General features: G+C 33.4%; 2 pseudogenes; one reads left to right on the forward strand and one right to left on the reverse strand.

Moving 5' to 3' along the window:
• The first annotated feature begins 9405 nt into the window (after positions 1-9405).
• On the forward strand, positions 9406-10022 carry LOC120156433 (annotated as a pseudogene).
• Positions 10023-11091: 1069 nt separating this feature from the next.
• Positions 11092-14973, reverse strand: part of LOC120147668 — a 10695-nt pseudogene continuing 6813 nt past the window's right edge.

Below are 14973 nucleotides of genomic sequence, written 5' to 3' on the forward strand. Positions count from 1 at the left end.
TACTAAGGGAGTTAAGGAATATCTGTTATAGTCAAATTCACACGAGCACTCAAGAATTTCATTTTTAGACTGATATTTATGCACTACCTTTGTTAGAGAAGCTTACAAAACTTGAACAAATAGAAGATTTCAGAGAACCGAAATAGAAGGTCTAGTAATTGATAATGCTAGTTGCGTCATTTTGTCCGCATCCAATCAAAATGCCAAGCCAAAGAAAAAGTATATTGCAATAACCGAAAAAATGACATTTTTTTATGGCTGAAACCTTAGCCAACTCATCCACTTGAATATTTGTCAAAGAGCTATAACTCTGAAAGCATTAAAAGAGCTATTGATTCCTTTGATATTCTTTGAACTCTTGTTTATGATTTAATTCGATTGCGAGCCTAGATTGAGGGGCAATGTTTTACATTATTTTTACATTTTTTTCCTCCTAAAATAAGAGAATGGAGAAAAATATTTTCAAACAGGACAATCTCGAATACGAAAAGTCCTGGAAGTCGTTAAGGCTCATTTTGCCTCTAATGAAGAAAGAACGAACAATGCCAAAATTCGAGCATTTCTCATTGTTGAAAATAATCAGTCCGAGAGACAAGATAACACTAGTGACAACTTCAACAACCCGAGAAGAAAATGGGGAATGGTCGATCCCAAGGATAAGACCAGCAGACAAAACTGAGGTTCCATCCAAGAGTCCAAAATTAATTCATGTTGCATGCATCTTAGACATACTGAAGAGCGTCGTATTTTTCATTTTTAGCATACATAATTTTTTGCAGCTTTTCGAGTCAAGTTTCAACTTCAAGACGAAAGATACTCGATTCAAAAGCACATTTAAAAGTGGTGGTTGCTCGACCTTGCAGCGAAGGGGTGACCGTCTGACTACAAAATAACTTTCTGAGTCTCGTTCAAAGTCAATTTCAACTTCACATCGAATGATATTGGACTCGAGATAACACAAGCTCAACTTCACAGTGAAGGGGGGACTGACTGTTAACAAACAACTTTTTAGTTTCATTCAGAGTCAATTTCAACTTCACAGCGAAGTATATTACACTCGAGATAACACAAGCTCAACTTCACAGCGAAGAGGCGACTGACTGTCAACAAACAACTTTTCAGTTTCATTCAGAGTCAATTTCAACTTCACAACGAATGATATTGGACTCGAGACAACACAAGCTCAACTTCACAGCGAAGGGGCGACTGACTGTCAACAAACAACTTTTCAGTTTCATTCAGAGTCAATTTCAACTTCACAGCGAATGATATTGGACTCGAGACAACACAAGCTCAACTTCACAGCGAAGGGGCGACTGACTGTCAACAAACAACTTTTCATTTTCATTCAGAGTCAATTTCAACTTCACAGCGAAGGATATTAGACTCGAGACAACACAAGCTCAACTTCACAGCGAAGGGGCGATTGAATGTCAACAAACAAATTTTCAGTTTCATTTAGAGTCAATTTCAACTTCATAGCGAAGGATATTGGACTCGAGACAACACAAGCTCAACTTCACAACGAAGGGGCGACTGACTATCAATAAACAACTTTTCAGTTTCATTCAGAGTCAATTTCAACTTCACAGCAAATGATATTGGACTCGAGACAACACAAGCTCAACTTCACAGCGAATGGGCGACTGACTGTCAACAAACAACTTTTCAGTTTTATTCAGAGTCAATTTCAACTTCACAACGAAATATATTCGCCTCAAGACAACACAAGCTCAACTTCACAGCGAATGGGCGGTTGGCTGTCAACAAACAACTTCCCAATTTTATTCAGAGCCAATTTCAACTTCACGGCGAAGGATATTGGACTCGAAACAGTACAAGCTTGGATTTCAACTTCACGACGAAGGATATTCAAGTCAAGGCTCAACTTCATGACGAAAGGGCCATCCACGGTTTCAATTTCACGACGAAGGGAATCGTCTCACCAGTAACATTCATCTTAATATTGGATTTCAACTTCACAACGAATGGGCCCTCCACGATTTCAACTTTACGACGAAGGATATCGTGCCCACAAGTAGCAATGCCATCCAGTTCAACTCAACTTCACGACGAATGATATCGTGTTCATTTGCAATATAGCTCAAGGAAAGAAGGACTATTTGCCAACAAAAGACATTCGAGTTCGACTACGCTCAGCTCCAAGGCACATCATTTGCAGCATAACTCAAGGCTAGAAGGGTTATCTGCCAACAAAAGACCTTCGAGTTCGACTACGCTCAGCTCCAAGGCACATCATTTGCAACATAGCTCAAGTCAAGAAGGGCTATTTGCCAACAAAATACCTTCGAGTTCGACTACACTCAACTCAAAGGCACATCATTTGTAGCATAGCTTAAGGCAAGAAGGGCTATCTGCCAACCAAAGACCTTCGAGTTCGATTACACTCAACTTAAAGGCACATCATTTACAGCTTAGCTCAAGGCAAGAAGTGATATCTGACAATAAAAACCATCGAGTTGATTCCATTCAGCTCGGTGACACATCATCCAGAACATACTTTCTGGTTGAAGTTGAAATCTTCAAGTCAAATTTTAGCTTCACAACAAATATATTGGGCTAGAAGACAATACAGGAGCTACTTCCCAATGCTTTGAAGCTCGATTCCAACGTCACATATCAAGTTTCCCAAAATAAAAAAGAAGACCGGACAGAAACTGGTTGACTTTTTCGTCTTTGTCCTATTCTTGTTAACACAAGAATGTGCAAAGAGGGACAGCTGTAGACACCCGTTTTTGACCGGGCTTAAAAAATATTATATTGTTATTATAATAATTACTTATTATTATTATTATTATTATTAATTTATATTATAATTATTTTGTGGGCCATCTTTCTATTTGCTTTTTCTCACCCACTCAAACACTACCCAACAACAATTATCTTCCACTATCTTCACCATTCTACTACCCCCACAACGTCCATAACCTCAATTACCACCACACTCCCAAGAATACTATTTCCTCTTGGCATTAAACAGATTCAAAGCTCTCATTCTTCTCCTTTAAATTCTCCTCGGATTCGTCATTCAAAGGGGGCAATAACAAAGCAAAAAAGAATTGAAGAGAGGGAGAGAGAGAGAGGTGCATGGCATTTATCACCATAGTCTTTGTTGGTGATTCAGAAACCCAGGTGAATGACCTAGTAGAACGTGCCAAGGGTCTTAAAATTAATACTAGAATCGAACCTGACGAGGATCTTGGTGCAGTTATTGGCAAGGAGGCTAAAGAACGAATATGCAGATTAGTTCAATCAGGAGTCGATAGTGAAGCCAAACTATTGCTTGATGGGAGAAATATTGTGGAGGAAATCTTTAGCCCTGTTCTTATTTGCATGAAGGCTGACGGCTTGGACGACGCGATAAACATTGCTAATCAAAACGAATATGGTAATGGTGCTTCTATATTCACTAATTCCGGTGCTGTAGCGAAGAAATCCAAACTAATGTCGTAAAATAAGGTATAGTGGAATCTGCCTTGACAAAAGAATATACGAAAAAGAAGATAAAGTGGAAGAAGTTTATTAAAGAAGCCTTGAAATCCAGTCCCGATGGAGTTTTGAAGATGCGGAAGCTGCAAAAACGGGTTCTAAAGGCTCTCCAGGAATCTGGATTCTCTTGCTTTCTCAATGCTGAACCAAACAAAAATCATTTTCACTGCCTTATTTACATATTGGTTGTCAATTCAGCAAATTGGGGCCCACGTGCTTAACAGGCAATATGCAAGATAAGTTGCTTTTGGATTTTTAAGGATTAATTCTTGGTGTAATCACTCCATCTTTGGATATTATTCATTTTGGTCCATTATTTCAATTTAACCATGAATTCCTCTTAATTTCACCCTCCATTTTGTTATTACTTCAATTTATCCTTTTTATGTTTTATTTTATATTATCTTAATATTTTTATTTATTTAATCGATACTACTTATATATATATATTATTCTTTTTCTTTTTATTTTCTTTTTTTATTTATATATATTTTTTATTACCTTAACTTTTTTTTTTCTTTTTTAATAACCTTATTATTATCTTTATTGTTATTGTTTTTATTATTATTTTATTATTTTTAATTTCTTTTGTTTTAACTTTTGTTTATCTTTTCCAGTTATCTTATTTTATTTTATTAATGTGTGTATATATATATATTTCCTTTTTTTCTTCGTATTTATTTTATTTTATCATCTAACATTTTTTGACATTTTCAGTGGTAATTTCAATCGATCAAAGGTAAGCAATTCGAATCGGGTAGTTTAAATTTTAATTTTAATTTTTAATTTTCGCATTTAAAGACAACCGACAAATTAATTGGTATCGAAAGGACGGTTCAAGGGTGCTAATCTTTCCTTGACCGTAACCGACTCCCGAACCCAACACATTTCTGGAAAAACGTAGATCATGTAAGATGGTGTCCGACCCACCTAGATTCGTTTTAAAATGGTCGGTGGTGACTCCAAATCATTTTTTCTAAGTCGAAGCCCAATTCCGGGGCCCAACCGAAAGACGGTTCCGATATATGTATCATCATAGAACCATATAATCATTTATTAATATATGTCTGATAACTATAATCATATGATATATGCAAATATCTGATAACTGTAATCATCTGATATATGTAAATATCTTATAATTGTAATCATCTGATATGTAAATATCTGATAATTGAAAATCATATGATAACTGTAACGTTTAGAATTCATCATCATAAATATCATACTTGAGCAATTCATACCCAAATCATTCATAAAACTTGATGAAAATTTTTATAAAAATATTTGGAAATTTATAAATCATACTGGAAAATAAAATGAGGTTGACTTATCGCAAGTCGTCGTCGACTATAATAATCAAATAACTAAATTGCACTTACTTAACACTTTATTTTTTAAATCAAATATAAGTCTCACTAAACTTTAGATTTAAATCATTTGTCTTCCACTACTTTCAATACACAATTTATCAAAATTTCATATTCTGACAGTTTACACAATTTAATCTCACTTTATATCTTTATAATTGAAGCATTTAATTTTTTCAATCCCACATTTTCCCTTTATAATTGAAGCTCCTATTTTTTCCCTAACTTTTTTAATCTAACTTTTTACATTTATAATTGAGGCCCTTAATTTTTTCAATCTCACTTTTTATCTTTATAATTGAGGTCTCTGATTTTTTCCAGTCTCACTTTCTACCTTTATAATTGAAGTCACTAACTTTTTAATCTCACTTCTTACCTTTATAATTAAGACCTCTAATTTTTTAATAATTTAAGATCTTAATTTAATCATTTTTCTAAAATAGTAATATAATATTAAATTAATTATTCAAAGTAATTGAATACTTTAGTTCTATAAAGGTATATTTTTCAGTTTAGCTCAGGGCCTCCAAAATATCTGAGAATGCTCTAAAAATATATATAACTTTTAAAGAGTTATTTTAGCTCGTTATAGATAGGTAGAATAAAATTGAATCACTATTAAATTCTTTTATCAAATTAGTTGGTTTATATTTTTAAATTAAAAAAAAATAATATGCTAACTGTGCAAGCAAAAAAAAAAATAATGTTGTGATGGACCTAAATTTGAAAAAAATATATGGTGTTAAATGGGGTTAACAATTAAGCTAGAATTTTTAAATTCAAGAAAGAAAGAAAGAAAGAAAAATCTTAAAAGTAAAAGTAGAATAATAAATTTCAAATGTAGAATTGTATAGAGACTTGGAGCAAGTTTTAACCAATTAGTTTTTATATGTACGGTGAACAAAACTCGACACGACTAAAAAATTATTTTTTTACTCCATCTGACTTGAAAAACTTAACTACACTAGACTCGACTCGAAAAAATTCCAATTCAAGTTGAGTTATAAATAGAACTCGAATAACTCAAAAATTTTAATAATTAGTTGATAAATTTTCAAGTTTGAGTCGAGTCTCTCGACTGCATGATATAGCATATGACATATGAAAAAATATATATATATATGTATATGACTATAAAAAATTGTTTACATATACATCAAATAGTATCATAACATTATAAATATTTACAATTAAATCTAAAAAAAAATTTAAATAACTCGACTAGGTTAAAATTTCATAAACTCAATTAAGCTCAAAAAGTTTCAAATAAAATATAAATTATAAAATATAACTCATCAACTTAAATAAGTCAATTTTTACTTAATTCAATTGTGTGTGTGTATGGGCAGAATACTCTTACGCAATGTAAAACTCTTTTAGTTTTACACATATGTAGATCATTGGATGAGTGAAAACAGATTTAGATTAAAAGTAGAAAATGTGAAAATGTTTACTGGGGAAAAAACAATGAGTCAATTTTAGTCATTTATTTTTATTCATCCAATAGTTTTAAGTCTATGTAAACTAAAGAATTTATATGTGTGTGCGGTGGACGCAGTAGGCAGCATGTGTTGTGGGATCCAAGAGAACTGCAAGCATTTGAATCATCAGTTTTTTTTTTTTGTGCAGTACTAAATTGTCTACTTTCTATTGGCAATATATCGCCAACTTTGTCCTTCAATCATCGTCGCTTTTTATATGCAGTCTTTTTTGCTCTTCAATGATATTCGTTCTTCAAATATGAACAAACATATACACAGAACGTACTAAAACTCAAGCAACAAACACACACATATACATTGATAAATGTTTTGTCTAACTAAATTATTGATAAAAATGAAACCCAACAGAATTTAAATTTATAAGATACAATCTTTTAAATGATTATATGAAGAACAAAGATATTTAAATGGGAAGCAAATGTTTACTACAATATTTGTATACGTGTACCTATCCATATATTTCATGTTTATTTTACAATTTGTACGTAAGATTTATAGTTATTTATTTGAATATTATTATTTTAAAATTTAAGCTTAAACAAACATAATTATTTTGTCATTATGTCTAACCATTATCGTGGGAGAATTTAGTATTGAAGGAAGGATGAATTGTGATTGATATTCCTCATTTGAAAACCTTGCTAGCTTTACTCAAACGCCATCTTGGACTTCAATCTCCTTTCTTGACTGCCAACCTCACAACCCTTTAATCTGGGTTATGTGTAAACCGGTTTAGGGTTACTAGAAACAAGCTCCCATCAAACATGGATTACAATATAAAGAAATGCTCCCCTTTTCTTCAATAAAAAGATTCACTTTATACAATTAAAATTTTGAAAAAAAATTTAAGTTTAAAAATAGGTTTGTTTAAAAAATAAATTTATATTTACTGTATTGCTAGTAGATGAATTTATTCGGTGATAAGAGAATTTCAAGGAACTAGCAATTGATGTCAATTCCAAAGACGAGGGATATGATGATAGCGACGAGAGAACTCCAACCATGACCATAATAAATAGACATCTCTCAAAACGCAATGGGTAAGAAAACCCTAAATAAGCTAAACTTCGTTGAAGTTCAAATTTTTTTATGAATAAAAACATAAACCTTTCATCTTGAAAAAAATAGAATGAGGTCGCCTCTAAAAATTTTAAATTTTATATTTTATATTTTTATTGATAATTTATTTTTACGCTTATCTAAAATTTTATAAGTTCGATTCTACCATGAAATTCTGTATTAGTTACTAATTTTGAAAACCACCCATATAAAATGGGACAAGAATTGAAGCAAGCACTAACCCTTGAAACATGGTATCATCCTAAAGCATAGAATCATTAAAGGGATAACAATCATTTATTTAACCGCTGAAATAGCTTGATTCGTGATTTTGTTAACGTTATAATAACTCTCTATGTTAAGAAACTTGTTACGATGTTATGTCTCGATATCTAATTGATAATTAAAAATATAATCTATTTTTAAGGTGTTGAAATTGAGATCACAATCTTGCAAAATACCTTGTGTACTTAATGTTTGAGAATAATTATATTTATCATAATTTCAAGTTATTTTGTAAGTAAATGTCAAATAAAGATGTTTTTATAAATTTTTAATAAGGAAACAAAAGAACTTCCATGTCAATTTTATTAAAAATATAATTTATTTTCAATCATGTACCAAATATTTCACAAATGTAATGATCAAACATTGAATCGAGTTTTGTAGATATCAATTTAGAATGGAATCACCGTGGGACATATGTGTTGTGATTGTAAATTTTTGGACATTCTTTCATTATTCTTTTATTTTTATAAATAAACACAAATAATTATTTATGCTCATAAAATCTAATATATTTTAAATATATAATTAAGTAAATATTATTTAAATGTATTATTTTCATAAAAATACATTGATTAAAATAAATTATAATGTGTTAATAAAATTGATATTATTTTATAAAATATTTTAATTTATGTAATGGTTATATATTTTTTAAAATTATTTAATTGTAATTTTAAAAAATACATTAATAACTTAAATTATTATTTATTACTATCTGTATTTAGGTAAACAATCAAATTAGTCATTAATTGTTGAGTCAATTTTATTTTAGCTCCTACACAAAAAATATCAATTAGGTTACTAAACTTTTTTATTAAGTTAAGGTGATTAAAGTTGTATTTATTTTAAATACTCTCAATCATTTGATAATGAGCGTTCAATCAACCTTGTTATAGTTAGTGGAAGAGCCTCTAAATATAACAATAATTCTTTTAATCATTGAAGTATTTGATTCATACAATTAGATTATTAAACTTTTGTTTTTGTTTTTAATTAATCTATTAGTCATTAATTGGTAACATAATGTTGACGTGGCAATTAAGTAAAAATTGTATCATAACATTTTTAGTCCTCGTTACTTACAAATTCTATTAATTTGATCTTAATTGAGATAATAACACATTTAATCCTTATTACATATATTATATCAAAATGATCTTAATTTCAATTAAAAATAATTCAATAAATTTAATCTCATCATATAATAGTGACATGTATTACTGTTTTATCGATAAAAATGAGATCATGTGGACTCAAACCTAATATCTAAGTTAGATTAGCACATCATTTAATCACTTACTCTTAATTAATTATATTAACATGTGATTCTCAAAATTAAAACGAATATTCTATTTGAGAGAAAAAAATGTGTTATTGGAATAATTTTACCTCATACCCTTGTTGTTATTGATTATTTCCTGAAAGCCAGATTTGAAGCCCTTGGAGCATAAAAACCAGGTTATTTATAATCACACATTTTCCTAACGGATTTCTTGATATAATTGAAGCATTGAAATAAAACATTTTAAAGTTTGAAAATGGGAGTCTTAGTTTAAGAAACTGTAATATAATTTATTTTATTAAAATTCATTTGATCACTTAAGATTATCAATTTTCCTGTTTCAGTCTCCAAGGAGATCAACAGTCAAAAGGAAAAAATACATGGTAAAACGCGTCTCCTCCACACTATTTCAATCCCCCAACGCCCATTTTTCCCATCATTTCTTGTTTCAAACCCCAAAAAAATCCTTCCAAAAAAAAACCCTACGCAAAAACAACAATGTTACCGGGAAGGCAAGGCGGTGGCGGTGCACCCCATGGAGTAATACTAGCCGTAGTGGTGGTCATCGTAGTATTAGCTCCATTCTTGCTCGGCGATCGAGGCGAAGCCATAACCGAAGCCATTTCCGACCTCTTAACTCCACTCGGTCTACTCCTCCTGCCCATCCTACTCCTCCTCACAATCCAGTTCCTCTCCTCCGATCGCGGCTCCTTCGTCTCCGCCCTCTTCTCCACCGGAGAACCCGACTCCATCCACCGCGTCAGCGGCTCCCTTTTGGGGTCGCCTTGTTCCTTTTCCTCATCTTGTTCTTGCTCTACAATCGCGTTTCCATCTTCGGCGGCGGCGACGATTCCGACGATTGACTCCTCCGATCTGTCGAAGACTTCGTTTTTGTTGGCTTTTGTACACCGTAAGTAGATTTTACTTTTTTTTTTCTCCTTGTAGTACGATTCTTGTAATTTTAAGCGAATACCCTAGAGATCAGAAGGAATTGGCTTGACCAATTGAGGGCATTATTGTCATTTTATTTGTGTTTTGAACATACGTCGTAGTGGATTGGTTTGTATACCGTTGTCTGGCTTTTAGTCCGACGGTTAATCAGCGGTGAGCGTGGTGGTTATCACGGTGGTGCAGCCGTGAAAGACAGCTGGTTTTTTCTGCTGTGGTTCCTTTTGGTCGACGTTCTCCGTTTCCCAATTTGTTTGACAAATTGCCTTGGATCTTGATATCCACACTACAGTCCGTGGCCTCGTGCTTTTCCTTTTTCAAAGGACGAGCTCTCCTTTTCAAAGTGCCCCAAAACAATTTAAATTCGGTCATCATTCATTCATTTGATATTTATAAGATTTTAAGATGGTGCGGTGAATTTTATAATTTGAATATTTTAAATGAATTATTTTAAATTATTTGTATTTATAATTTTTTATTTAAATAAATCATTTTAAAAGAAATTTTAGCCCATTAGAATTTCTTCTGATTGGTGCGGTGAATTTTATAATTTGAATATTTTAAATGAATTTTTTAAATTATTTGTATTTATAATTTTTTATTTAAATAAATCATTTTAAAAGAATTTAGCCCATTAGAATTTTTCTGATTAAAAAATAGTTATAAAGGAAATTTAATATTTTTGAAGCCAAAAGAAAAGCATCTGACAGTGAAAGCGTTTTAAATTTGTTTTATAGACACAAATCAGTAAAAAAATTTCTTATAGAAAAATTATCATTTTATACTTCATACTTCAAAATCTTTACAATTCAGTCCAAATCTTAAATTCTTTTTCACCAAAGACAAAGAAGCGTTATACCTCAATTAATCCAATATTATAATCTAAATTAGTAATAGAATTCAATTTAAGTTAAAAAAGTATGATAAAATGTTTCAAACCTACACTCAAACTTATTCTAAAGCACTAAAAAAATTAGTCCAAGTTCAATTCATGAACAAATCAAATAGAAAATGGTGAAAACATTAATAGTTACTAAGTTTAAACAATACTATCAATGTTTGTTAGAAAAATCTTTGCTATTTACATTTTAACTAATTGGCCCAATTTTCATCATCAATTCGTCTCCTCAAAGATTCCAATACATTCAAGGACGATCGGTTTTAGCACGCTTTCCTCCCTGGTTAGACTTGAGTTTTGGCATACTAATGGAGTTGAGTGGTGGTGTCATTGCTCCCTTGTTCACATCCCTTAGTACGGACCCTGCAGTGGCTTCCGCAGCCGCGTCTGCCATTGCCGATGCCACTTTCGAATTACTCAACAAGTTCTTATTAGATTTGTTTTCGGGCTGAGTTTCTTGAGGCTTTCGGAACACAAGGCGTGTAGAACGATAGACACTTTTGTTTTGCACGCCTGCAACTGCTTCTGCAGCTGTTGTTCGAGCCTTTACTGACTTGTATTTCTGAATGTCATATATAGAGCTCCTTTTGAAGCTGTTTATCTGCGACCAGCATGTCATCAATCTCGTTTTGTATTCCTTGAGAAGGACTCGCAGGCATTCCATGAGGGAACCTGTAAGAGGGCTGTTCTTGCTTTCTAGTAGCCTCTTGATTCTATAAAGATGGGGATGGTGTTTTGGATAAGACCCTTTCTCACTGCCTGTGTTATAGCCCTCCCTTTCGCGGTAGACGCAGATGCACAGCTATCCCCGCTTCTCCTCTACCTCTGCTGTATCCAATGCAGCCCCACGATGAGTTGAGGGTCGGATCTCTTTGCAGGAAAGAATTTGGAAAGCATGCTGCTCATCAACATAAGAAATGCTTGTAACTGGCTGCAATCATATGAATATGCAAATTTCTCGTCGGACATGAAATTTATAAAGGAAGAAAACACTGAATAGATCATAAACACGTGCCTCAACACAACTCACGAATACCTGATGGAGAAGAGTTGGCTCTCCGTCTGTGTGAATTCTTGGAATCGTTAAGTCCGTTGTGTGCACGGCAGTCATTCAGCACTTAAATGGCTTCGACGAAACTGTTGTAAGCTAGAAGTGGAGCCTTGGCTGGAAGTGCACGGCAGTCATTCAGCACTTAAATGTTCGACGAAACTGTTGTAAGCTAGAAGTGGAGCCTTGGCTGGAAGACAAACATACAAAAAAAAGGTCAATCCATCAAACATTTATTCCAAAAGTGAGCAAACTCAAATGTAAAATCTCCTTACCTTTCAAAATATTTCCAAAGAGAAAATCAGCAGTTGTCTTATTTTTTGGGATTCATCAACAAGACATAGAAGGAACCGAAGGAACAGCACTCCCCTCCACTTCACATAGTCTCTGGTTAGAAACAAAATTACGGAATTCAATAGGCTATTAAGATAATATCACATGTTTAAACCGTCACGAAACTAACTTGTAATAAATCTTGAGAGTAATATAAAGTCTGCCGTCTGACAAGTTCACATGGATCACGGAGACACTTGGTTATCCTAGCTATATAACTGTTATTACATGAATTGTTCATTACCCAGTAATTAGTCTCATAGAAAAGGATTCTTTGCTACATTTCCCCCCTTCTAATTAGTTGCTTTGGAGAAACTACCCAAGAAGGCTCATTTTTATTAGTTCTCCGCTAACTTACCAATCAACCAAAGCAGTATAGCGAACACAAAAATCCGCCATCTCACCACAAGATTATTGCGAAGGCTGCACTATCACTCTTTTCAAGTTCCTGTAGTTTGAAGTGCACGGTAACATCGTTATCAAATTTTATTTGGAACTGATGACATTGAGAAATACTGTGGAAATAACTTGAAAAAGGTAGGAGGGAAGAAATGCATATAGATAAGTGTATAAGGTTTGATGCTTAGAAATAATTTTGGAACCTTCTACGTATTCAAAGAACCGAAGCTATAGGCTATGCATATACATGTTTTGCCATGCAAGTTGTGATGTATATGAATGAATGAAAAAGTGTTCATTTTGAAGAATCAAGAATTGCAAAAATATAATGGAAATCATACAAAAATCATACAGAGCAGGACTAGAAAGCCTTAGGTTGATGACTTGACCTGCACAAAGAGAGGAATGTAACTTTTGGCAAGCTTCCCGTCAGCAAGGCAAATTTTTCCTAATGTCAGCCATGCTTGAATGTACAAAGTAGGGGCCGTCTGATTCAAAGATACCTTAGGACTGGTAATTTATTTAGCTTCGGATCAGAATTCCCTGAACTTACAACTGTGTATAACAGTGGAACAATGGAGCTCACATCAGCAGTAGGACATCAACTAAAAACCCAACGCATAGACCGCAGTGACTGCTTTTGACAATAGTCTGGACACTCTTGCCGCTTGCTTCCCTTTTCTGCTCCCACCTGGCGGTGTAAAGAAACTATTACCGGTATTTGGTTCTTTGTTATCTGAAATGTACTTTTCTAAAATTTCATATGCTTTAGAGAGAAGCTGCTGTCCCCATCTTATGACAAGCTGATCGGCCTCCTCAGGCAACGAATTCAACTTGCACAATGTTCTGAGAGCTTTTACATGAGCATTACCTGTGATATAACAGTGTTGGTTATGCATATGATGTATTATAGATGATTGCATACAAACATATTTATTTTGCAATAGGAAGGAAAATCAACAAACTATGTTGAAAATTCAATATTAGCCTATATGTTCACACCTAAATTAATTTGATGTCATTGCTTACATCAATTTAGTTTTGATGTCATTGCTTACATCAATTTAGTTAGGTGAAAATTAAGTATTTTTCTCATGTTTTAATTTCAATGGTTTAGATTATTTAGTGTTTATTTTAATGAGTGGTTTAGATTGTTTCTTGTAACCTATAAATACCCTACTTGTATTTGAGTTTTATCATCCAACAATCAAAGCTTAATTATAAGCATTTGAAAGCTTTCTTAAGAGTTCTTTCCCTTTTGCAATTTGTGAGATTATTCTAAAGAGAGTTTTTTTTTGATCAATTAGAGTTTTTACTCTATTTTGATTCAACATTGGTATCAGAGCCCGTTTTTTAATCTCTTGAAATTCTGAGTATGCTCTGTGGCTGCAGTTTTTAACTGATCTTCCACATCAGAAAATATTTCTTGAGTTATTGTCGAGGTTATTACAAACCTTGTGGAGCTTCTTTGTGTTTAGAGTAATTTAGTACTCTGCACGTTTGTTACTCAAGCTTGTTCGGTGTAGTCAAAGCCTTGCCGTTAAGATGGGTGATCTTCAAGTAGTTGGAGGAATCAAGAAGCTCAACAACAAAAACTACAACCTGGGCAACATGTATGGAGTCATACTTACAAGGTCAAGACCTTTGGGAGGTTGTCGGTGGTGGTGAAGTTACACAACCGGCGACAGAAGATGCCAATGGAATCTTGCGAAAGTGGAAAATTAAAGCAGGCAAAACAATGTTTGCTTTAAAGACCACAATTGAAGAAGAAATGTTGGAGCACATCCGGGATGCTAAAACACCAAAGGAAGCATGGGACACTTTTGTTACACTCTTTTCGAAGAGGAACGATACAAAATTGCAACTTCTCGAGAATGAACTTCTATCAATGGCGCAACGCGACATGGCGGTTGCCCAATACTTTCACAATGTGAAGTCGATATGCCGTGAAATTTCAGAATTAGATCCGACAGGTGCTATTGGGGAAGCCAGGATAAAAAGAATAATTGTCTATGGTTTGAGACCCGAATATCGAGGGTTTGTTGCTGCTGTACAGGGATGGTCGACACAACCATCGCTTGTTGAGTTCGAAAATTTGCTTGCAGGTCAAGAAGCCATGGCCAAGCAAATGGGAGGAGTCTCGTTGAAGGGTGAAGAGGAAGCACTCTACACCAGCAAAAGCAGAGGCACTTTTCAGCGGTATACTGGCAATGGATCTAAAAAGGATGGTGACAAGGTGAAAAATTACCAAGGAAAGGGAGGCCCTCATTCAGGGGGAGCTTCCAAGAATCGCGGTAATAGTAGAAAGTTCGATGGCAAGTGTTACAATTGTGGGA

Source organism: Hibiscus syriacus, unplaced genomic scaffold (assembly GCF_006381635.1).
Source record: "Hibiscus syriacus cultivar Baekdansim isolate YM2019G1 unplaced genomic scaffold, ASM638163v2 tig00000218_pilon, whole genome shotgun sequence".
In the NCBI taxonomy this organism is placed as follows: domain Eukaryota; kingdom Viridiplantae; phylum Streptophyta; class Magnoliopsida; order Malvales; family Malvaceae; genus Hibiscus; species Hibiscus syriacus.